Raw genomic sequence first — 27,200 nt, forward strand, 5'->3', positions numbered from 1 at the left:
TATAAATATGGTGAATAGACTATATCTAGTTATAAATATGGTGAATAGACTATATCTAGTTATAAATATGGTGAATAGACTAGTTATAAATATGGTGAATAGACTATATCTAGTTATAAATATGGTGAATAGACTATATCTAGTTATAAATATGGTGAATAGACTATATCTAGTTATAGATTATAAATATGGTGAATAGACTATATCTAGTTATAAATATGGTGAATAGACTATATCTAGTTATAAAATATAGACTATATCTAGTTATAAATATGGTGAATAGACTAGATCTAGTTATAAATATGGTGAATAGACTATATATATAGTTATAAATATGGTGAATAGACTATATCTATAAATATTATAATATATGGTGAATAGACTATATAGTTATAAATTTATAAATATCTGTTATAAATATGGTGAATAGACTATATATAGTTATAAATATGGTGAATAGACTATATCTAGTTATAAATATGGTGAATAGACTATATCTAGTTATAAATATGGTGAATAGACTATATCTAGTTATAAATATGGTGAATAGACTAGTTATAAATAGAATTATATCTAGTTATAAATATGGTGAATAGACTATATATATGTTTATAAATTTGGTGAATAGACTATATATATGTTTATAAATATGGTGAATAGACTATATATATGTTTATAATATGAATAGACTAGATCTAGTTATAAATATGGTGAATAGACTATATCTAGTTATAAATATGGTGAATAGACTATATCTAGTTATAAATATGGTGAATAGACTATATCTAATTATATCTAGTTATTTGGTGAATTATATATGTTTATATGGTGAATAGACTATATATATGTTTATAAATATGGTGAATAGACTATATCTAGTTATAAATAGAATTATAATAAATATGGTGAATAGACTATATCTAGTTTATAAATATGGTGAATAGACTATATAAATAGTTATAAATATGGTGAATAGACTATATCTAGTTATAAATATGGTGAATAGACTATATATAGTTTATAAATATGGTGAATAGACTATATCTAGTTATAAATATGGTGAATAGACTATATCTAGTTATAAATATGGTGAATAGACTATATATATGTTTATAAATATGTGAATAGACTATATCTAGTTATAAATATGGTGAATAGACTATATCTAGTTATAAATATGGTGAATAGACTATATCTAGTTATAAATATGGTGAATAGACTATACTATATCTAGTTATAAATATGGTGAATAGACTATATCTAGTTATAAATATGGTGAATAGACTATATCTAGTTATAAATATGGTGAATAGACTATATCTAGTTATAAATATGGTGAATAGACTATATCTAGTTATAAATATGGTGAATAGACTATATATAGTTATAAATATGGTGAATAGACTATATCTAGTTATAAATATGGTGAATAGACTATACCTAGTTATAAATATGGTGAATAGACTATATCTAGTTATACATTTGGTGAATAGACTATATATATGTTTATAAATATGGTGAATAGACTATATATATGTTTATAAATATGGTGAATAGACTAGATCTAGTTATAAATATGGTGAATAGACTAGATCTAGATATAAATATGGTGAATAGACAATATATATGTTTATAAATATGGTGAATAGACTATATATATGTTTATAAATATGGTGAATAGACTATATCTAGTTATAAATATGGTGAATAGACTATATCTAGTTATTTATAAATATGGTGAATAGACTATATATAGTTATAAATATGGTGAATAGACTATATATATGTTTATAAATATGGTGAATAGACTAGATCTAGTTATAAATATGGTGAATAGACTATATCTAGTTGTAAATATGGTGAATAGACTATATCTAGTTATAAATATGGTGAATAGACTATATCTAGTATAAATATGGTGAATAGACTATATATATGTTTATACATTTGGTGAATAGACTATATATATGTTTATAAATATGGTGAATAGACTATATATATGTTTATGAATATGGTGAATAGACTAGATCTAGTTATAAATATGGTGAATAGACTATATCTAGTTATAAATATGGTGAATAGACTATATCTAGTTATAGATATGGTGAATAGACTATATCTAGTTATACATTTGGTGAATAGACTATATATATGTTTATAAATTTGGTGAATAGACTATATATATGTTTATAAATATGGTGAATAGACTATATATATGTTTATAAATATGGTGAATAGACTAGATCTAGTTATAAATATGGTGAATAGACTAGATCTAGTTATGAATATGGTGAATAGACTATATCTAGTTAATTATAAATATGGTGAATAGACTATATCTAGTTATAAATATGGTGAATAGACTATATCTAGTTATAAATATGGTGAATAGACTATATCTAGTTATAAATATGGTGAATAGACTATATCTAGTTATAAATATGGTGAATAGACTATATCTAGTTATAAATATGGTGAATAGACTATATCTAGTTATAAATATGGTGAATAGACTATATCTAGTTATAAATATGGTGAATAGACTATATCTAGTTATAAATATGGTGAATAGACTATATCTAGTTATAAATATGGTGAATAGACTATATCTAGTTTATAAATATGGTGAATAGACTCTAGTTATAAATATGAATAGTTATAAGTTATAAATATGGTGAATAGACTATATATATGTTTATAAATATGGTGAATAGACTATATATAGTTATAAATATGGTGAATAGACTATATCTAGTTATAAATATGGTGAATAGACTATATCTAGTTATAAATATGGTGAATAGACTATATCTAGTTATAAATATGGTGAATAGACTATATCTAGTTATAAATATGGTGAATAGACTATATCTAGTTATAAATATGGTGAATAGACTATATCTAGTTATAAATATGGTGAATAGACTATATCTAGTTATAAATATGGTGAATAGACTATATCTAGTTATAAATATGGTGAATAGACTATATATATGTTTATAAATATGGTGAATAGACTATATATATGTTTATAAATATGGTGAATAGACTATATCTAGTTATAAATATGGTGAATAGACTATATCTAGTTATAAATATGGTGAATGGACTATATATATGTTTATAAATATGGTGAATAGACTATATCTAGTTATAAATATGGTGAATAGACTATATCTAGTTATAAATATGGTGAATAGACTATATATATGTTTATAAATATGGTGAATAGACTATATCTAGTTATAAATATGGTGAATAGACTATATCTAGTTATAAATATGGTGAATAGACTATATCTAGTTATAAATATGGTGAATAGACTATATCTAGTTATAAATATGGTGAATAGACTAGTTATAAATATGGTGAATTATAAGTTATAAATATGGTGAATAGACTATAGACTATATAAATAGTTATAAATAAATATGGTGAATAGACTATATATAGTTTATAAATATGGTGAATAGACTATATCTAGTTATAAATATGGTGAATAGACTATATCTAGTTATAAATATGGTGAATAGACTATATCTAGTTATAATATGGTGAATAGACTATATCTAGTTATAAATATGGTGAATAATATATAGTTATAAATATGGTGAATAGACTATATCTAGTTATAAATATGGTGAATAGACTATATCTAGTTATAGTTATAAATATGGTGAATAGACTATATATAGTTTATAAATATGGTGAATAGACTATATCTAGTTATAAATATGGTGAATAGACTTATAGTTATAAATATGGTGAATAGACTATATCTAGTTTATAAATATGGTGAATAGACTATATCTAGTTATAAATATGGTGAATAGTAGATGGTGAATAGACTATATCTAGTTATAAATATGGTGAATAGACTATATCTAGAATAGACTATATCTAGTTATAAATATGGTGAATAGACTATATCTAGTTATAAATATGGTGAATAGACTATATCTAGTTATAAATATGGTGAATAGACTATATCTAGTTATAAATATGGTGAAGACTATATCTAGTTATAAATATGGTGAATAGACTATATATATGTTATATATGGTGAATAGACTATATATATGTTTATAAATATGGTGAATAGACTATATATATGTTTATAAATATGGTGAATAGACTATATCTAGTTTATAAATATGGTGAATAGACTATATCTAGTTATAAATATGGTGAATAGACTATATCTAGTTATAAATATGGTGAATAGACTATATCTAGTTATAAATATGGTGAATAGACTATATCTAGTTTATAAATATGGTGAATAGACTATATATATGTTTATAAATATGGTGAATAGACTATATATAGTTATAAATATGGTGAATAGACTATATCTAGTTATAGATATGGTGAATAGACTATATCTAGTTATAAATATGGTGAATAGACTATATCTAGTTAATTATAAATATGGTGAATAGACTATATATAGTTATAAATATGGTGAATAGACTATATATAGTTATTTATAAATATGGTGAATAGACTATATCTAGTTATAAATATGGTGAATAGACTTTATCTAGTTATAAATATGGTGAATAGACTATATCTAGTTATAAATATGGTGAATAGACTATATCTAGTTATAAATATGGTGAATAGACTATATCTAGTTATAAATATGGTGAATAGACTATATCTATGTTATAAGTTATAAATATGGTGAATAGACTATATCTAGTTATAAATATGGTGAATAGACTATATCTAGTTATAAATATGGTGAATAGACTATATCTAGTTATAAATATGGTGAATAGACTATATCTAGTTATAAATATGGTGAATAGACTATATCTAGTTATAAATATGGTGAATAGACTATATCTAGTTATAAATATGGTGAATAGACTATATATAGTTATAAATATGGTGAATAGACTATATATAGTTTATAAATATGGTGAATAGACTATATCTAGTTATAAATATGGTGAATAGACTATATCTAGTTATAAATATGGTGAATAGACTATATCTAGTTATAAATGTGAATAGACTATATATATGTTTATAAATATGGTGAATAGACTATATATAGTTTATAAATATGGTGAATAGACTATATCTAGTTATAAATATGGTGAATAGACTATATCTAGTTATAAATATGGTGAATAGACTATATCTAGTTTATAAATATGGTGAATAGACTATATATAGTTTATAAATATGGTGAATAGACTATATCTAGTTTATAAATATGGTGAATAGACTATATCTAGTTATAAATATGGTGAATAGACTAGTTATAAATATGGTGAATAGACTATATCTAGTTATAAATATGGTGAATAGACTATATCTAGTTATAAATATGGTGAATAGACTATATATATGTTTATAAATATGGTGAATAGACTATATATATGTTTATAAATATGGTGAATAGACTATATCTAGTTATAAATATGGTGAATAGACTATATCTAGTTATAGATATGGTGAATAGACTATATCTAGTTATAAATATGGTGAATAGACTATAAATATGGTGAATAGACTAGATCTAGATATAAATATGGTGAATAGACAATATATATGTTTATAAATATGGTGAATAGACTATATATATGTTTATAAATATGGTGAATAGACTATATATAGTTATAAATATGGTGAATAGACTATATCTAGTTATAGATATGGTGAATAGACTATATCTAGTTATAAATATGGTGAATAGACTATATCTAGTTAATTATAAATATGGTGAATAGACTATATATAGTTATAAATATGGTGAATAGACTATATATATGTTTATAAATATGGTGAATAGACTATATCTAGTTATAAATATGGTGAATAGACTATATCTAGTTATAAATATGGTGAATAGACTATATCTAGTTATAAATATGGTGAATAGACTATATATAGTTATAAATATGGTGAATAGACTATATCTAGTTATAAATATGGTGAATAGACTATATCTAGTTATAAATATGGTGAATAGACTATATCTAGTTATACATATGGTGAATAGACTATATCTAGTTATAAATATGGTGAATAGACTATATCTAGTTATAAATATGGTGAATAGACTATATCTAGTTATAAATATGGTGAATAGACTATATATATATATGGTTATAAATATGGTGAATAGACTATATATAGTTATAAATATGGTGAATAGACTATATCTAGTTTATAAATATGGTGAATAGACTAGATCTAGTTATAAATATGGTGAATAGACTATATCTAGTTATAAATATGGTGAATAGACTATATCTAGTTTATAAATATGGTGAATAGACTATATATATGTTTATAAATATGGTGAATAGATATATATATGTTTATAAATATGGTGAATAGACTATATCTAGTTATAAATATGGTGAATAGACTATATCTAGTTAATTATAAATATGGTGAATAGACTATATCTAGTTATAAATATGGTGAATAGACTATATCTAGTTATAAATTTGGTGAATAGACTATATATATGTTTATACATTTGGTGAATAGACTATATATATGTTTATAAATATGGTGAATAGACTATATATAGTTATAAATATGGTGAATAGACTATATCTAGTTATAAATATGGTGAATAGACTATATCTAGTTATAAATATGGTAAATAGACTATATCTAGTTATAGATATGGTGAATAGACTATATCTAGTTATAAATATGGTGAATAGACTATATCTAGTTATAAATATGGTGAATAGACTATATCTAGTTATAAATATGGTGAATAGACTATATCTAGTTATAAATATGGTGAATAGACTATATCTAGTTATAAATATGGTGAATAGACTATATCTAGTTATAAATATGGTGAATAGACTATATCTAGTTATAAATATGGTGAATAGACTATATCTAGTATAAATATGGTGAATAGACTATATCTAGTTATAAATATGGTGAATAGACTATATATATGTTTATAAATATGGTGAATAGACTATATCTAGTTATAAATATGGTGAATAGACTATATCTAGTTATAAATATGGTGAATGGACTATATATATGTTTATAAATATGGTGAATAGACTATATCTAGTTATAAATATGGTGAATAGACTATATCTAGTTATAAATATGGTGAATAGACTATATATATGGTTATAAATATGGTGAATAGACTATATCTAGTTATAAATATGGTGAATAGACTATATCTAGTTATAAATATGGTGAATAGACTATATCTAGTATACATATGGTGAATAGACTATATCTAGTTATAAATATGGTGAATAGACTATATCTAGTTGTAAATATGGTGAATAAACTATATCTAGTTATAAATATGGTGAATAGACTATATATATATATGTTTATAAATATGGTGAATAGACTAGATCTAGTTATAAATATGGTGAATAGACTAGATCTAGTTATAAATATGGTGAATAGACTATATATATGTTTATAAATATGGTGAATAGACTATATATAGTTTATAAATATGGTGAATAGACTATATCTAGTTATAAATATGGTGAATAGACTATATCTAGTTATAAATATGGTGAATAGACTATATCTAGTTATAAATATGGTGAATAGACTATATCTAGTTATAAATATGGTGAATAGACTATATATAGTTTATAAATATGGTGAATAGACTATATCTAGTTATAAATATGGTGAATAGACTATATCTAGTTATAAATATGGTGAATAGACTATATCTAGTTATAAATATGGTGAATAGACTATATCTAGTTATAAATATGGTGAATAGACTATATATATAGTTATAAATATGGTGAATAGACTATATCTAGTATAAATATGGTGAATAGACTATAACTAGTTATAAATATGGTGAATTGACTATATCTAGTATAAATATGGTGAATAGACTATATCTAGTTATAAATATGGTGAATAGACTATATCTAGTTATAAATATGGTGAATAGACTATATATATGTTTATAAATATGGTGAACAGACTATATATAGTTATAAATATGGTGAATAGACTAGATCTAGTTATAAATATGGTGAATAGACTATATCTAGTTATAAATATGGTGAATAGACTATATCTAGTTATAAATATGGTGAATAGACTATATCTAGTTATAAATATGGTGAATAGACTATATCTAGTTATAAATATGGTGAATAGACTATATCTAGTTATAAATATGGTGAATAGACTATATCTAGTTATAAATATGGTGAATAGACTATATCTAGTTATAAATATGGTGAATAGACTATATCTAGTTGTAAATATGGTGAATAGACTATATCTAGTTATAAATATGGTGAATAGACTATATATATGTTTATAAATATGGTGAATAGACTATATCTAGTTAATTATAAATATGGTGAATAGACTAGATCTAGTTATAAATATGGTGAATAGACTAGATCTAGTTATGAATATGGTGAATAGACTAGATCTAGTTATGAATATGGTGAATAGAGTATATATAGTTATAAATATGGTGAATAGACTATATCTAGTTATAGATATGGTGAATAGACTATATATAGTTATAAATATGGTGAATAGACTATATCTAGTTATAAATATGGTGAATAGACTATATCTAGTATAAATATGGTGAATAGACTATATCTAGTTATAAATATGGTGAATAGACTATATCTAGTTATAAATATGGTGAATAGACTATATCTAGTTATAAATATGGTGAATAGACTATATCTAGTTATAAATATGGTGAATAGACTATATCTAGTTATAAATATGGTGAATAGACTATATCTAGTTATAAATATGGTGAATAGACTATATCTAGTTATAAATATGGTGAATAGACTATATCTAGTTATAAATATGGTGAATAGACTATATCTAGTATACATATGGTGAATAGACTATATCTAGTTATAAATATGGTGAATAGACTATATATATGTTTATAAATATGGTGAATAGACTATATCTAGTTATAAATATGGTGAATAGACTAGATCTAGTTATAAATATGGTGAATAGACTAGATCTAGTTATAAATATGGTGAATAGACTATATCTAGTTATAAATATGGTGAATAGACTATATCTAGTTATAAATATGGTGAATAGACTATATCTAGTTTATAAATTTGGTGAATAGACTATATATATGTTTATAAATATGGTGAATAGACTATATATATGTTTATGAATATGGTGAATAGACTAGATCTAGTTATAAATATGGTGAATAGACTATATCTAGTTATAAATATGGTGAATAGACTATATCTAGTTATAGATATGGTGAATAGACTATATCTAGTTATAAATTTGGTGAATAGACTATATATATGTTTATAAATTTGGTGAATAGACTATATATATATGTTTATAAATATGGTGAATAGACTATATCTAGTTATAAATATGGTGAATAGACTATATCTAGTTATAGATATGGTGAATAGACTATATATATGTTTATAAATATGGTGAATAGACTATATCTAGTTATAAATATGGTGAATAGACTATATCTAGTTATAAATATGGTGAATAGACTATATATATGTTTATAAATATGGTGAATAGACTATATCTAGTTATAAATATGGTGAATAGACTATATCTAGTTATAAATATGGTGAATAGACTATATCTAGTTATAAATATGGTGAATAGACTATATCTAGTTATAAATATGGTGAATAGACTATATCTAGTTATAAATATGGTGAATAGACTATATCTAGTTATAAATATGGTGAATAGACTATATCTAGTTATAAATATGGTAAATAGACTATATCTAGTTATAGATATGGTGAATAGACTATATCTAGTTATAAATATGGTGAATAGACTATATCTAGTTATAAATATGGTGAATAGACTATATCTAGTTAATTATAAATATGGTGAATAGACTATATCAAGTTATACATATGGTGAATAGACTATATCTAGTATAAATATGGTGAATAGACTATATCTAGTTATAAATATGGTGAATAGACTATATATGTTTATAAATATGGTGAATAGACTATATATAGTTATAAATATGGTGAATAGACTATATCTAGTTATAAATATGGTGAATATATCTAGTTATAAATATGGTGAATAGACTATATCTAGTTTATAAATATGGTGAATAGACTATATCTAGTTATAAATATGGTATAGACTATATCTAGTTATAAATATGGTGAATAGACTATATCTAGTTATAAATATGGTGAATAGACTATATCTAGTTATAAATATGGTGAATAGACTATATCTAGTTATAAATATGGTGAATAGACTATATCTAGTTATAAATATGGTGAATAGACTATATCTAGTTATAAATATGGTGAATAGACTATATCTAGTTATAAATATGGTGAATAGACTATATCTAGTTATAAATATGGTGAATAGACTATATATATGTTTATAAATTTGGTGAATAGACTATATATATGTTTATAAATATGGTGAATAGACTATATATATGTTTATAAATATGGTGAATAGACTAGATCTAGTTATAAATATGGTGAATAGACTATATCTAGTTATAAATATGGTGAATAGACTATATCTAGTTATAGATATGGTGAATAGACTATATCTATATCTGAATAGACTATATATATGTTTATATGGTGAATAGACTATATATATGTTTATAAATATGGTGAATAGACTATATATAGTTTATAAATATGGTGAATAGACTATATCTAGTTATAAATATGGTGAATAGACTATATCTAGTTATAAATATGGTGAATAGACTATATCTAGTTATAAATATGGTGAATAGACTATATCTAGTTATAAATATGGTGAATAGACTATATCTAGTTATAAATATGGTGAATTATATCTAGTTATAAATATGGTGAATAGACTATATCTAGTTATAAATATGGTGAATAGACTATATCTAGTTATAAATATGGTGAATAGACTATATCTAGTTTATAAATATGGTGAATAGACTATATCTAGTTATAAATATGGTGAATAGACTATATCTAGTTATAAATATGGTGAATAGACTATATCTAGTTATAAATATAGTTTATAAATATGGTGAATAGACTATATCTAGTTTATAAATATGGTGAATAGACTATATCTAGTTATAAATATGGTGAATAGACTATATCTAGTTAATTATAAATATGGTGAATAGACTATATCTAGTTATAAATATGGTGAATAGACTATATCTAGTTATAAATATGGTGAATAGACTATATCTAGTTATAAATATGGTGAATAGACTATATCTAGTTATAAATATGGTGAATAGACTATATCTAGTTATAAATATGGTGAATAGACTATATCTAGTTATAAATATGGTGAATAGACTATATCTAGTTATAAATATGGTGAATAGACTATATCTAGTTATAAATATGGTAAATAGACTATATCTAGTTATAAATATGGTGAATAGACTATATATATGTTTATAATATGGTGAATAGACTATATCTAGTTATAAATATGGTGAATAGACTATATCTAGTTATAAATATGGTGAATAGACTATATCTAGTTATAAATATGGTGAATAGACTATATCTAGTTATAAATATGGTGAATAGACTATACTAGTTATAAATATGAATAGACTATATCTAGTTATAAATATGGTGAATAGACTATATCTAGTTATAAATATGGTGAATAGACTATATCTAGTTATAAATATGGTGAATAGACTATATCTAGTTATAAATATGGTGAATAGACTATATATATGGTTATAAATATGGTGAATAGACTATATCTAGTTATAAATATGGTGAATAGACTATATCTAGTTATAAATATGGTGAATAGACTATATCTAGTTATAAATATGGTGAATAGACTATATAAAGTTATAAATATGGTGAATAGACTATATCTAGTTATAAATATGGTGAATAGACTATACCTAGTTATAAATATGGTGAATAGACTATATCTAGTTATACATTTGGTGAATAGACTATATATATGTTTATAAATATGGTGAATAGACTAGATCTAGTTATAAATATGGTGAATAGACTAGATCTAGATATAAATATGGTGAATAGACAATATATATGTTTATAAATATGGTGAATAGACTATATATATGTTTATAAATATGGTGAATAGACTATATATAGTTATAAATATGGTGAATAGACTATATCTAGTTATAGATATGGTGAATAGACTATATAGTTATTTAATATGGTGAATAGACTATATCTAGTTATAAATATGGTGAATAGACTATATATATGTTTATAAATATGGTGAATAGATAGACTAGTTATAAATATGGTATAGACTATATTATAAATATGGTGAATAGACTATATCTAGTTATAAATATGGTGAATAGACTATATCTAGTATAAATATGGTGAATAGACTATATATATGTTTATAAATTTGGTGAATAGACTATATATATGTTTATAAATATGGTGAATAGACTATATATATGTTTATAAATATGTGAATGAATAGACTATATCTAGTTATAAATATGGTGAATAGACTATATCTAGTTATAAATATGGTGAATAGACTATATCTAGTTATAAATATGGTGAATAGACTATATATAGTTATAAATATGGTGAATAGACTATATATGTTTATAAATATGGTGAATAGACTATATATATGTTTATAAATATGGTGAATAGACTATATCTAGTTATAAATATGGTGAATAGACTATATCTAGTTATAAATATGGTGAATAGACTATATCTAGTATAAATATGGTGAATAGACTATACCTAGTTATAGATTTGGGGAATAGACTATATCTAGTTATAAATATGGTGAATAGACTATATCTAGTTAATTATAAATATGGTGAATAGACTATATCTAGTTATAAATATGGTGAATAGACTATATATATAGTTATAAATATGGTGAATAGACTATATCTAGTTATAAATATGGTGAATAGACTATATCTAGTTATAAATATGGTGAATATACTATATATATAGTTATAAATATGGTGAATAGACTATATCTAGTATAAATATGGTGAATAGAATATATATATAGTTATAAATATGGTGAATAGACTATATCTAGTTATAAATATGGTGAATAGACTATATCTAGTTATAAATATGGTGAATAGACTATATATAGTTTATAAATATGGTGAATAGACTATATCTAGTTATAAATATGGTGAATAGACTATATCTAGTTATAAATATGGTGAATAGACTATATATAGTTTATAAATATGGTGAATAGACTATATCTAGTTATAAATATGGTGAATAGACTATATCTAGTTATAAATATGGTGAATAGACTATATCTAGTTATAAATATGGTGAATAGACTATATCTAGTTATAAATATGGTGAATAGACTATATATAGTTTATAAATATGGTGAATAGACTATATAGTTATAAATATTATAGAATATAGTTATAAATATGGTGAATAGACTATATCTAGTTTAAATATGGTGAATAGACTATATCTAGTTATAAATATGGTGAATAGACTATATCTAGTTATAAATATGGTGAATAGACTATATCTAGTTATAAATATGGTGAATAGACTATATCTAGTTATAAATATGGTGAATAGACTATATAAATATGGTATAGACTATATCTTTATAAATATGGTGAATAGACTATATCTAGTTATAAATATGGTGAATAGACTATATCTAGTTATAAATATGGTGAATAGACTATATCTAGTTATAAATATGGTGAATAGACTATACTAGTTATAAATATGGTGAATAGACTATATATAGTTTATAAATATGGTGAATAGACTATATATATGTTTATAGAATAGACTATATTATAAATATGGTGAATAGACTATATCTAGTATAAATATGGTGAATAGACTATATCTAGTTATAAATATGGTGAATAGACTATATCTAGTTATAAATAATATGGTGAATAGACTATATATCTAGTTATAAATATGGTGAATAGACTATATCTAGTTATAAATATGGTGAATAGACTATATCTAGTTATAAATATGGTGAATAGACTATATCTAGTTATAAATATGGTGAATAGACTATATCTAGTTATAAATATGGTGAATAGACTATATATAGTTTATAAATATGGTGAATAGATCTAGTTATAAATAGACTATATCTAGTTATAAATATGGTGAATAGACTATATATATAGTTATAAATATGGTGAATAGACTATATCTAGTTATAAATATGGTGAATAGACTATATCTAGTTATAAATATGGTGAATAGACTATATATATGTTTATAAATATGGTGAATAGACTATATCTAGTTATAAATATGGTGAATAGACTATATCTAGTTATAAATATGGTGAATAGACTATATATATAGTTATAAATATGGTGAATAGACTATATCTAGTTATAAATATGGTGAATAGACTATATCTAGTTATAAATATGGTGAATATACTATATATATAGTTATAAATATGGTGAATAGACTATATCTAGTATAAATATGGTGAATAGACTATATCTAGTTATAAATATGGTGAATAGACTATATGGTGAATAGACTATACCTAGTTATAAATATGGTGAATAGACTATATCTAGTTATACATTTGGTGAATGGACTATATATATATGTTTATAAATATGGTGAATAGACTATATCTAGTTATAAATATGGTGAATAGACTATATCTAGTTATAAATATGGTGAATAGACTATATATATGTTTATAAATATGGTGAATAGACTATATCTAGTTATAAATATGGTGAAATATGGTGAATAGACTATACCTAGTTATAAATATGGTGAATAGACTATATCTAGTTATACATTTGGTGAATAGACTATATATATGTTTATAAATATGGTGAATAGACTATATCTAGTTATAAATATGGTGAATAGACTATATCTAGTTATAAATATGGTGAATAGATAAATATGGTGAATAGACTATATCTTATAAATATGGTGAATAGACTAGTTATAAATATGGTGAATAGATCTATATCTAGTTATAAATATGGTGAATAGACTATATAGACTATAGTGAATTATAAGTTATAAATATGGTGAATAGACTATATCTAGTTATAAATATGGTGAATAGACTATATATATGTTTATAAATATGGTGAATAGACTATATCTAGTTATAAATATGGTGAATAGACTATATCTAGTTATAAATATGGTGAATAGACTATATAGTTAGTTATAGAATATAGTTATAAATATGGTGAATAGACTATATATATGTTTATAAATTTGGTGAATAGACTATATATATGTTTATAAATATGGTGAATAGACTATATATATGTTTATAAATATGGTGAATAGACTAGATCTAGTTATAAATATGGTGAATAGACTATATCTAGTTATAAATATGGTGAATAGACTATATCTAGTTATAAATATGGTGAATAGACTATATAGTTATATGGTGAATAGACTATATATAGTTTATAAATTTGGTGAATAGACTATATATATGTTTATAAATATGGTGAATAGACTATATATATGTTTATAAATATGGTGAATAGACTATATCTAGTTATAAATATGGTGAATAGACTATATCTAGTTATAAATATGGTGAATAGACTATATCTAGTTATAAATATGGTGAATAGACTATATCTAGTTATAAATATGGTGAATAGACTATATAAATAGTTATATAAATATGGTGAATAGACTATATCTAGTTATAAATATGGTGAATAGACTATATCTAGTTATAAATATGGTGAATAGACTATATCTAGTTATAAATATGGTGAATAGACTATATCTAGTTATAAATATGGTGAATAGACTATAGTTATAAATATGGTGAATAGACTATATCTAGTTATAAATATGGTGAATAGACTATATCTAGTTTATAAATATGGTGAATAGACTATATCTAGTTATAAATATGGTGAATAGACTATATCTAGTTATAAATATGGTGAATAGACTATATCTAGTTATAAATATGGTGAATAGACTATATCTATATCTAGTTATAAATATGGTGAATAGACTATATCTAGTTATAAATATGGTGAATAGACTATATCTAGTTATAAATATGGTGAATAGACTATATCTAGTTATAAATAAATATGAATAGACTATATCTAGTTATAAATATATAGACTATATCTAGTTATAAATATGGTGAATAGACTATATCTAGTTTATAAATATGGTGAATAGACTATATCTAGTTATAAATATGGTGAATAGACTATATCTAGTTATAAATATGGTGAATAGACTATATCTAGTTATAAATATGGTGAATAGACTATATCTAGTTATAAATATGGTGAATAGACTATATCTAGTTATAAATATGGTGAATAGACTATATCTAGTTATAAATATGGTGAATAGACTATATCTAGTTATAAATATGGTGAATAGACTATATCTATAGTTATAAATATGGTGAATAGACTATATGAATATGTTTATAAATATGGTGAATAGACTATATATATGTTTATAAATATGGTGAATAGACTATATCTAGTTATAAATATGGTGAATAGACTATATCTAGTTATAAATATGGTGAATAGACTATATCTAGTTATAAATATGGTGAATAGACTATATCTAGTTATAAATATGGTGAATAGACTATATCTAGTTATAAATATGGTGAATAGACTATATCTAGTTATAAGTGAATACTATATATGGTATAGACTATATCTAGACTATATATATGTTTATAAATATGGTGAATAGACTATATATAGTTATAAATATGGTGAATAGACTATATCTAGTTATAAATATGGTGAATAGAATCTATATATAGTTATAAATATGGTGAATAGACTATATCTAGTTATAAATATGGTGAATAGACTATATCTAGTTATAAATATGGTGAATAGACTAGATCTAGTTATAAATATGGTGAATAGACTACATCTAGTTAATTATAGATACGGTGAATAGACTAGATCTAGTTATAAATATGGTGAATAGACTATATCTAGTTATAAATATGGTGAATAGACTATATCTAGTTATAAATATGGTGAATAGACTATATCTAGTTATAAATATGCTGAATAGACTATATCTAGTTGTAAATATGGTGAATAGACTATATATATGGTTATACATATGGTGAACAGACTAGATATAGTTATAAATATGGTGAATAGACTATATCTATCTATATAAATATGGTGAATAGACTATATCTAGTGATATAGTTATAAATATGGTGAATAGACTATATCTAGTTATAAATATGGTGAATAGACTATATCTAGTTATAAATATGGTGAATAGACTATATCTAGTTATAAATATGGTGAATAGACTATATAGTTATAAAGTTATAAATATGGTGAATAGACTATATCTAGTTATAAATATGGTGAATAGACTATATCTAGTTATAAATATGGTGAATAGACTATATCTAGTTATAAATATGGTGAATAGACTATATCTAGTTATAAATATGGTGAATAGACTATATCTAGTTATAAATATGGTGAATAGATAAGTTATAAATATGGTGAATAGACTATATCTAGTTATAAATATGGTGAATAGACTATATCTAGTTATAAATATGGTGAATAGACTATATATATGTTATAAATATGGTGAATAGACTATATCTAGTTATAAATATGGTGAATAGACTATATCTAGTTATAAATATGGTGAATAGACTAGATCTAGATATAAATATGGTGAATAGACTATATCTAGTTAATTATAAATATGGTAAATAGACTATATCTAGTTATAAATATGGTGAATAGACTAGATCTAGATATAAATATGGTGAATAGACAATATATATGTTTATAAATATGGTGAATAGACTATATATATGTTTATAAATATGGTGAATAGACTATATCTAGTTATAAATATGGTGAATAGACTATATATAGTTATAAATATGGTGAATAGACTATATATAGTTATAAATATGGTGAATAGACTATATCTAGTTATAGATATGGTGAATAGACTATATCTAGTTATAAATATGGTGAATAGACTATATCTAGTTAATTATAAATATGGTGAATAGACTATATATAGTTATAAATATGGTGAATAGACTATATATATGTTTATAAATATGGTGAATAGACTATATCTAGTTATAAATATGGTGAATAGACTATATCTAGTTGTAAATATGGTGAATAGACTATATCTAGTTATAAATATGGTGAATAGACTATATCTAGTATAAATATGGTGAATAGACTATATATAGTTATAAATATGGTGAATAGACTATATCTATGGTTATAGATATGTTGAATAGACTATATCTAGTTATAAATATGGTGAATAGACTAGATCTAGTTATAAATATGGTGAATAGACTATATCTAGTTATAAATATGGTGAATAGACTATATCTAGTTATAGATATGGTGAATAGACTATATCTAGTTATACATTTGGTGAATAGACTATATATATGTTTATAAATTTGGTGAATAGACTATATATATGTTTATAAATATGGTGAATAGACTATATATATGTTTATAAATATGGTGAATACACTAGATCTAGTTATAAATATGGTGAATAGACTATATCTAGTTATAAATATGGTGAATAGACTATATCTAGTTATAGATATGTTGAATAGACTATATCTAGTTATAAATATGGTGAATAGACTATATCTAGTTATAAATATGGTAAATAGACTATATCTAGTTATAGATATGGTGAATAGACTATATCTAGTTATAAATATGGTGAATAGACTATATCTAGTTATAAATATGGTGAATAGACTATATCTAGTTATAAATATGGTGAATAGACTATATCTAGTTATAAATATGGTGAATAGACTATATCTAGTTATAAATATGGTGAATAGACTATATCTAGTTATAAATATGGTGAATAGACTATATCTAGTTAATTATAAATATGGTGAATAGACTATATCTAGTTATAAATATGGTGAATAGACTATATCTAGTTATAAATATGGTGAATAGACTATATATAGTTATAAATATGGTGAATAGACTATATCTAGTTATAAATATGGTGAATAGACTATATCTAGTTATAAATATGGTGAATAGACTATATCTAGTTATAAATATGGTGAATGGACTATATATATGTTTATAAATATGGTGAATAGACTATATCTAGTTATAAATATGGTGAATAGACTATATCTAGTTATAAATATGGTGAATAGACTATATATATGGTTATAAATATGGTGAATAGACTATATCTAGTTATAAATATGGTGAATAGACTATATCTAGTTATCTAGTGAATTATAAATATGGTGAATAGACTATATCTAGTTATAAATATGGTGAATAGACTATATCTAGACTATTTATAAATATGGTGAATAGTGTTATAAATATGGTGAATAGACTATATATAGTTATAAATATGGTGAATAGACTATATCTAGTTATAAATATGGTGAATAGACTATATCTAGTTATAAATATGGTGAATAGACTATATATGAATAGACTATATCTAGTTATAAATATGGTGAATAGACTATATCTAGTTATAAATATGGTGAATAGACTATATCTAGTTATAAATATGGTGAATAGACTATATATATGTTATAAATATGGTGAATAGACTACTATATCTAGTTATAAATATGGTGAATAGACTATATCTAGTTATAAATATGGTGAATATCTAGTTATAAATATGGTGAATAGACTATATCTAGTTATAAATATGGTGAATAGACTATATCTAGTTATTATAAATATGGTGAATAGACTATATCTAGTTATAAATATGGTGAATAGACTATATCTAGTTATAAATATGGTGAATAGACTATATCTAGTTATAAATATGGTGAATAGACTATATATATAGTTATAAATATGGTGAATAGACTAGTTATATATATATTAGTTATAAATATGGTGAATAGACTATATCTAGTTATAAATATGGTGAATAGACTATCTATATAAATAGTTATAAAGTTATAAATATGGTGAATAGACTATATCTAGTTATAAATATGACGAATAGACTATATCTAGTTATAAATACGGTGAATAGACTATATCTAGTTATAAATATGGTGAATAGACTATATCTAGTTATAAATATGGTGAATAGACTATATCTAGTTATAAATATGGTGAATAGACTATATCTAGTTGTAAATATGGTGAATAGACTATATCTAGTTATAAATATGGTGAATAGACTATATATATGTTTATAACTATGGTGAATAGACTATATCTAGTTAATTATAAATATGGAGAATAGAATAGATCTAGTTATAAATATGGTGAATAGACTAGATCTAGTTATAAATATGGTGAATAGACTATATATGTTTATACATATGGTGAATAGACTATATATAGTTATAAATATGGTGAATAGACTATATCTAGTTATAAATATGGTGAATAGACTATATCTAGTTATAAATATGGTGAATAGACTATATCTAGTTATAAATATGGTGAATAGACTATATCTAGTATAAATATGGTGAATAGACTATACCTAGTTATAGATTTGGGGAATAGACTATATCTAGTTATAAATATGGTGAATAGACTATATCTAGTTATAAATATGGTGAATAGACTATATCTAGTTAATTATAGATATGGTGAATAGACTATATCTAGTTATAAATATGGTGAATAGACTATATCTAGTTATAAATATGGTGAATAGACTATATCTAGTTATAAATATGGTGAATAGACTATATATATAGTTATAAATATGGTGAATAGACTATATCTAGTTATAAATATGGTGAATAGACTATATCTAGTTATAAATATGGTGAATAGACTATATATATGTTTATAAATATGGTGAATAGACTATATCTAGCTATAAATATGGTGAATAGACTATATCTAGTTATAAATATGGTGAATGGACTATATATATGTTTATAAATATGGTGAATAGACTATATCTAGTTATAAATATGGTGAATAGACTATATCTAGTTATATGGTGAATAGACTATATCTAGTTATAAATATGGTGAATAGACTATAACTAGTTATAAATATGGTGAATTGACTATATCTAGTATAAATATGGTGAATAGACTATATCTAGTTATAAATATGGTGAATAGACTATATCTAGTTATAAATATGGTGAATAGACTATATATATGTTTATAAATATGGTGAACAGACTATATATAGTTATAAATATGGTGAATAGACTAGATCTAGTTATAAATATGGTGAATAGACTATATCTAGTATAAATATGGTGAATAGACTATATCTAGTTTATAAATATGGTGAATAGACTATATATATGTTTATAAATATGGTGAATAGACTATATATAGCTATAAATATGGTGAATAGACTATATCTAGTTATAAATATGGTGAATAGACTATATATATGTTTATAAATATGGTGAATAGACTATATCTAGTTATAAATATGGTGAATAGACTATATCTAGTTATAAATATGGTGAATAGACTATATCTAGTTATAAATATGGTGAATAGACTATATCTAGTATAAATATGGTGAATAGAATATATATATAGTTATAAATATGGTGAATAGACTATATCTAGTATAAATATGGTGAATAGACTATAACTAGTTATAAATATGGTGAATTGACTATATCTAGTATAAATATGGTGAATAGACTATATCTAGTTATAAATATGGTGAATAGACTATATCTAGTTATAAATATGGTGAATAGACTATATATATGTTTATAAATATGGTGAATAGACTATATCTAGTTATAAATATGGTGAATAGACTATATCTAGTTATAAATATGGTGAATAGACTATATCTAGTTATAAATATGGTGAATAGACTATATCTAGTTATAAATATGGTGAATAGACTATATCTAGTTATAAATATGGTGAATAGACTATATCTAGTTATAAATATGGTGAATAGACTATATCTAGTTATAAATATGGTGAATAGACTATATATATGTTTATAAATATGGTGAATATAGTTTAATATGGTGAATAGAATAGATCTAGTTATAAATATGGTGAATAGACTAGATCTAGTTATGAATATGGTGAATAGACTATATATGTTTATAAATATGGTGAATAGACTATATATAGTTATAAATATGGTGAATAGACTATATCTAGTTATAGATATGGTGAATAGACTATATATAGTTATAAATATGGTGAATAGACTATATCTAGTTATAAATATGGTGAATAGACTATATCTAGTATAAATATGGTGAATAGACTATACCTAGTTATAGATTTGGGGAATAGACTATATCTAGTTATAAATATGGTGAATAGACTATATCTAGTTATAAATATGGTGAATAGACTAAATCTAGTTAATTATAGATATGGTGAATAGACTAGATCTAGTTATAAATATGGTGAATATACTATATATATAGTTATAAATATGGTGAATAGACTATATCTAGTATAAATATGGTGAATAGAATATATATATAGTTATAAATATGGTGAATAGACTATATCTAGTATAAATATGGTGAATAGACTATATCTAGTTATAAATATGGTGAATAGACTATATATATATTTATAAATATGGTGAATAGACTATATATAGTTATAAATATGGTGAATAGACTATATCTAGTTATAAATATGGTGAATAGACTATATATAGTTTATAAATATGGTGAATAGACTATATCTAGTTATAAATATGGTGAATAGACTATATCTAGTTATAAATATGGTGAATAGACTATATCTAGTTATAAATATGGTGAATAGACTATATCTAGTTATAAATATGGTGAATAGACTATATCTAGTTTAAATAAATATGGTGAATAGACTATATCTAGTTATAAATTATGGTGAATAGACTATATATAGTTTATAAATATGGTGAATAGACTATATATGTTTATAAATATGGTGAATAGACTATATCTAGTTATAAATATGGTGAATAGACTATATCTAGTTATAAATATGGTGAATAGACTATATATAGTTTATAAATATGGTGAATAGACTATATATAGTTTATAAATATGGTGAATAGACTATATCTAGTTATAAATATGGTGAATAGACTATATCTAGACTATATCTAGTTATAAATATGGTGAATAGACTATATCTAGTTATAAATATGGTGAATAGACTATATATAGTTTATAAATATGGTGAATAGACTATATCTAGTTATAAATATGGTGAATAGACTATATCTAGTTATAAATATGGTGAATAGACTATATCTAGTTATAAATATGGTGAATAGACTATATCTAGTTATAAATATGGTGAATAGACTATATCTAGTTATAAATATGGTGAATAGACTATATCTAGTTATAAATATGGTGAATGGACTATATATATGTTTATAAATATGGTGAATAGACTACATCTAGTTATAAATATGACGAATAGACTATATCTAGTTATAAATATGGTGAATAGACTATATCTAGTTGTAAATATGGTGAATAGACTATATCTAGTTATAAATATGGTGAATAGACTATATCTAGTTATAAATATGGTGAATAGACTATATCTAGTATAAATATGGTGAATAGACTATAACTAGTTATAAATATGGTGAATTGACTATATCTAGTATAAATATGGTGAATAGACTATATCTAGTTATAAATATGGTGAATAGACTATATCTAGTTATAAATATGGTGAATAGACTATATCTAGTTATAAATATGGTGAATAGACTATATATGTTTATAAATATGGTGAATAGACTATATCTAGTTATAAATATGGTGAATAGACTATATCTAGTTATAAATATGGTGAATGGACTATATCTAGTTTATAAATATGGTGAATAGACTATATGAATAGTTTATAAATATGGTGAATAGACTATATCTAGTTATAAATATGGTGAATAGACTATATCTAGTATATTATAAATATGGTGAATAGACTATATCTAGTTATAAATATGGTGAATAGACTATATATAGTTATAAATATGGTGAATAGACTATATCTAGTTATAAATATGGACTATATATGAATAGACTATATCTAGTTATAAATGGTGAATAGACTATATCTAGTTATAAATATGGTGAATAGACTATATCTAGTTATAAATATGGTGAATAGACTATATCTAGTTATAAATATGGTGAATAGACTATATATATGTTTATAAATATGGTGAATAGACTATATAGTTATATAAATATGGTGAATAGTATCTAGTTATAAATATGGTGAATAGACTATATCTAGTTATAAATATGGTGAATAGACTATATCTAGTTATATAAATATGGTGAATAGACTATATCTAGTTATAAATATGGTGAATAGACTATATATGTTTATAAATATGGTGAATAGACTATATATAGTTATAAATATGGTGAATAGACTATATCTAGTTATAAATATGGTGAATAGACTATATCTAGTTATAAATATGGTGAATAGACTATATCTAGTTATAAATATGGTGAATAGACTATATCTAGTTATAAATATGGTGAATAGACTATATCTAGTTATAAATATGGTGAATAGACTATATCTAGTTATAAATATGGTGAATAGACTATATCTAGTTATAAATATGGTGAATAGACTATATCTAGTTATAAATATGGTGAATAGACTATATCTAGTTATAAATATGGTGAATAGACTATATCTAGTTATAAATATGGTGAATAGACTATATCTAGTTATAAATATGGTGAATAGACTATATCTAGTTATAAATATGGTGAATAGACTATATCTAGTTATAAATATGGTGAATAGACTATATCTAGTTATAAATATGGTGAATAGACTATATCTAGTATAAATATGGTGAATAGACTATATCTATTTATAAATATGGTGAATAGACTATATATATGTTTATAAATATGGTGAATAGACTATATATAGCTATAAATATGGTGAATAGACTATATCTAGTTATAAATATGGTGAATGGACTATATATATGTTTATAAATATGGTGAATAGACTACATCTAGTTATAAATATGACGAATAGACTATATCTAGTTATAAATATGGTGAATAGACTATATCTAGTTGTAAATATGGTGAATAGACTATATCTAGTTATAAATATGGTGAATAGACTATATCTAGTTATAAATATGGTGAATAGACTATATCTAGTTATAAATATGGTGAATAGACTATATATATGGTTATACATATGGTGAACAGACTATATATAGTTATAAATATGGTGAATAGACTATATATAGTTATAAATATGGTGAATAGACTATATCTAGTTATAGATATGGTGAATAGACTATATATAGTTATAAATATGGTGAATAGACTATATCTAGTTATAAATATGGTGAATAGACTATATCTAGTATAAATATGGTGAATAGACTATACCTAGTTATAGATTTGGGGAATAGACTATATCTAGTTATAAATATGGTGAATAGTAGTTATAAATATGGTGAATAGACTATATCTAGTTATAAATATGGTGAATAGACTATATCTAGTTATAAATATGGTGAATAGACTATATCTAGTTATAAATATGGTGAATAGACTATATCTAGTTATAAATATAGTTATAAATATGGTGAATAGACTATATCTAGTTATAAATATTATAAATATGGTGAATAGACTATATCTAGTTATAAATATGGTGAATAGACTATATCTAGTTATATATGAATAGACTATATAGTTATAAATAGTTATCTAGTTATAAATATGGTGAATAGACTATATCTAGTTATAAATATGGTGAATAGACTATATCTAGTTATAAATATGGTGAATAGACTATATCTAGTTATAAATATGGTGAATAGACTATATCTAGTTATAAATATGGTGAATAGACTATATCTAGTTATAAATATGGTGAATAGACTATATCTAGTTATAAATATGGTGAATAGACTATATCTAGTTATAAATATGGTGAATAGACTATATCTAGTTATAAATATGGTGAATAGACTATATCTAGTTATAAATATGGTGAATAGACTATATCTAGTTATAAATATGGTGAATAGACTATATCTAGTTATAAATATATGACTATATCTTATAAATATGGTGAATAGACTATATATATAGTTATAAATATGGTGAATAGACTATATCTAGTTATAAATATGGTGAATAGACTATATCTAGTTATAAATATGGTGAATAGACTATATCTAGTTATAAATATGGTGAATAGACTATATCTAGTTATAAATATGGTGAATAGACTATATCTAGTTATAATATGGTGAATAGACTATATCTAGTTATAAATATGGTGAATAGACTATATCTAGTTATATCTAGACTATATTATAAATATGGTGAATAGACTATATCTAGTTATAAATATGGTGAATAGACTATATCTAGTTATAAATATGGTGAATAGACTATATCTAGTTATAAATATTATAAATATGGTGAATAGACTATATCTAGTTATAAATATGGTGAATAGACTATATCTAGTTATAAATATGGTGAATAGACTATATCTAGTTATATGGTGAATAGTTATATAAATATGGTGAATAGACTATATCTAGTTATAAATATGGTGAATAGACTATATCTAGTTATAAATATGGTGAATAGACTATATCTAGTATAAATATGGTATAAATATGGTGAATAGACTATATCTAGTTATAAATATGGTGAATAGACTATCTATATATAGTTATAAATATGGTGAATAGACTATATCTAGTGAATAGACTATATCTAGTTTATAAATATGGTGAATAGACTATATAAATAGTTATAAATATGGTGAATAGACTATATCTAGTTATAAATATGGTGAATAGACTATATCTAGTTATAAATATGGTGAATAGACTAGATCTAGTTATAAATATGGTGAATAGACTACATCTAGTTAATTATAGATACGTGAATAGACTATATCTAGTTATAAATATGGTGAATAGACTATATCTAGTTATAAATATGGTGAATAGACTATATCTAGTTATAAATATGCTGAATAGACTATATCTAGTTGTAAATATGGTGAATAGACTATATATATGGTTATACATATGGTGAACAGACTAGATATAGTTATAAATATGGTGAATAGACTATATATAGTTATAAATATGGTGAATAGACTATATCTAGTTAGTTATAGATATGGTGAATAGACTATATCTA

The 27,200-nt window shown here is 22.6% G+C and overlaps 1 protein-coding gene across 1 annotated transcript in view; it reads right to left on the minus strand.

Moving 5' to 3' along the window:
• Nucleotides 1–27,200, minus strand: part of LOC112240973 (isocitrate dehydrogenase [NADP], mitochondrial) — a 105,382-nt gene that overhangs the window by 75,076 nt on the left and 3,106 nt on the right. The gene's annotated exons all lie outside the window — the stretch shown is intronic.

The sequence above is a fragment of the Oncorhynchus tshawytscha genome, unplaced genomic scaffold, assembly GCF_018296145.1.
Source record: "Oncorhynchus tshawytscha isolate Ot180627B unplaced genomic scaffold, Otsh_v2.0 Un_scaffold_6196_pilon_pilon, whole genome shotgun sequence".
NCBI classification, from domain to species: Eukaryota; Metazoa; Chordata; class Actinopteri; order Salmoniformes; family Salmonidae; genus Oncorhynchus; species Oncorhynchus tshawytscha.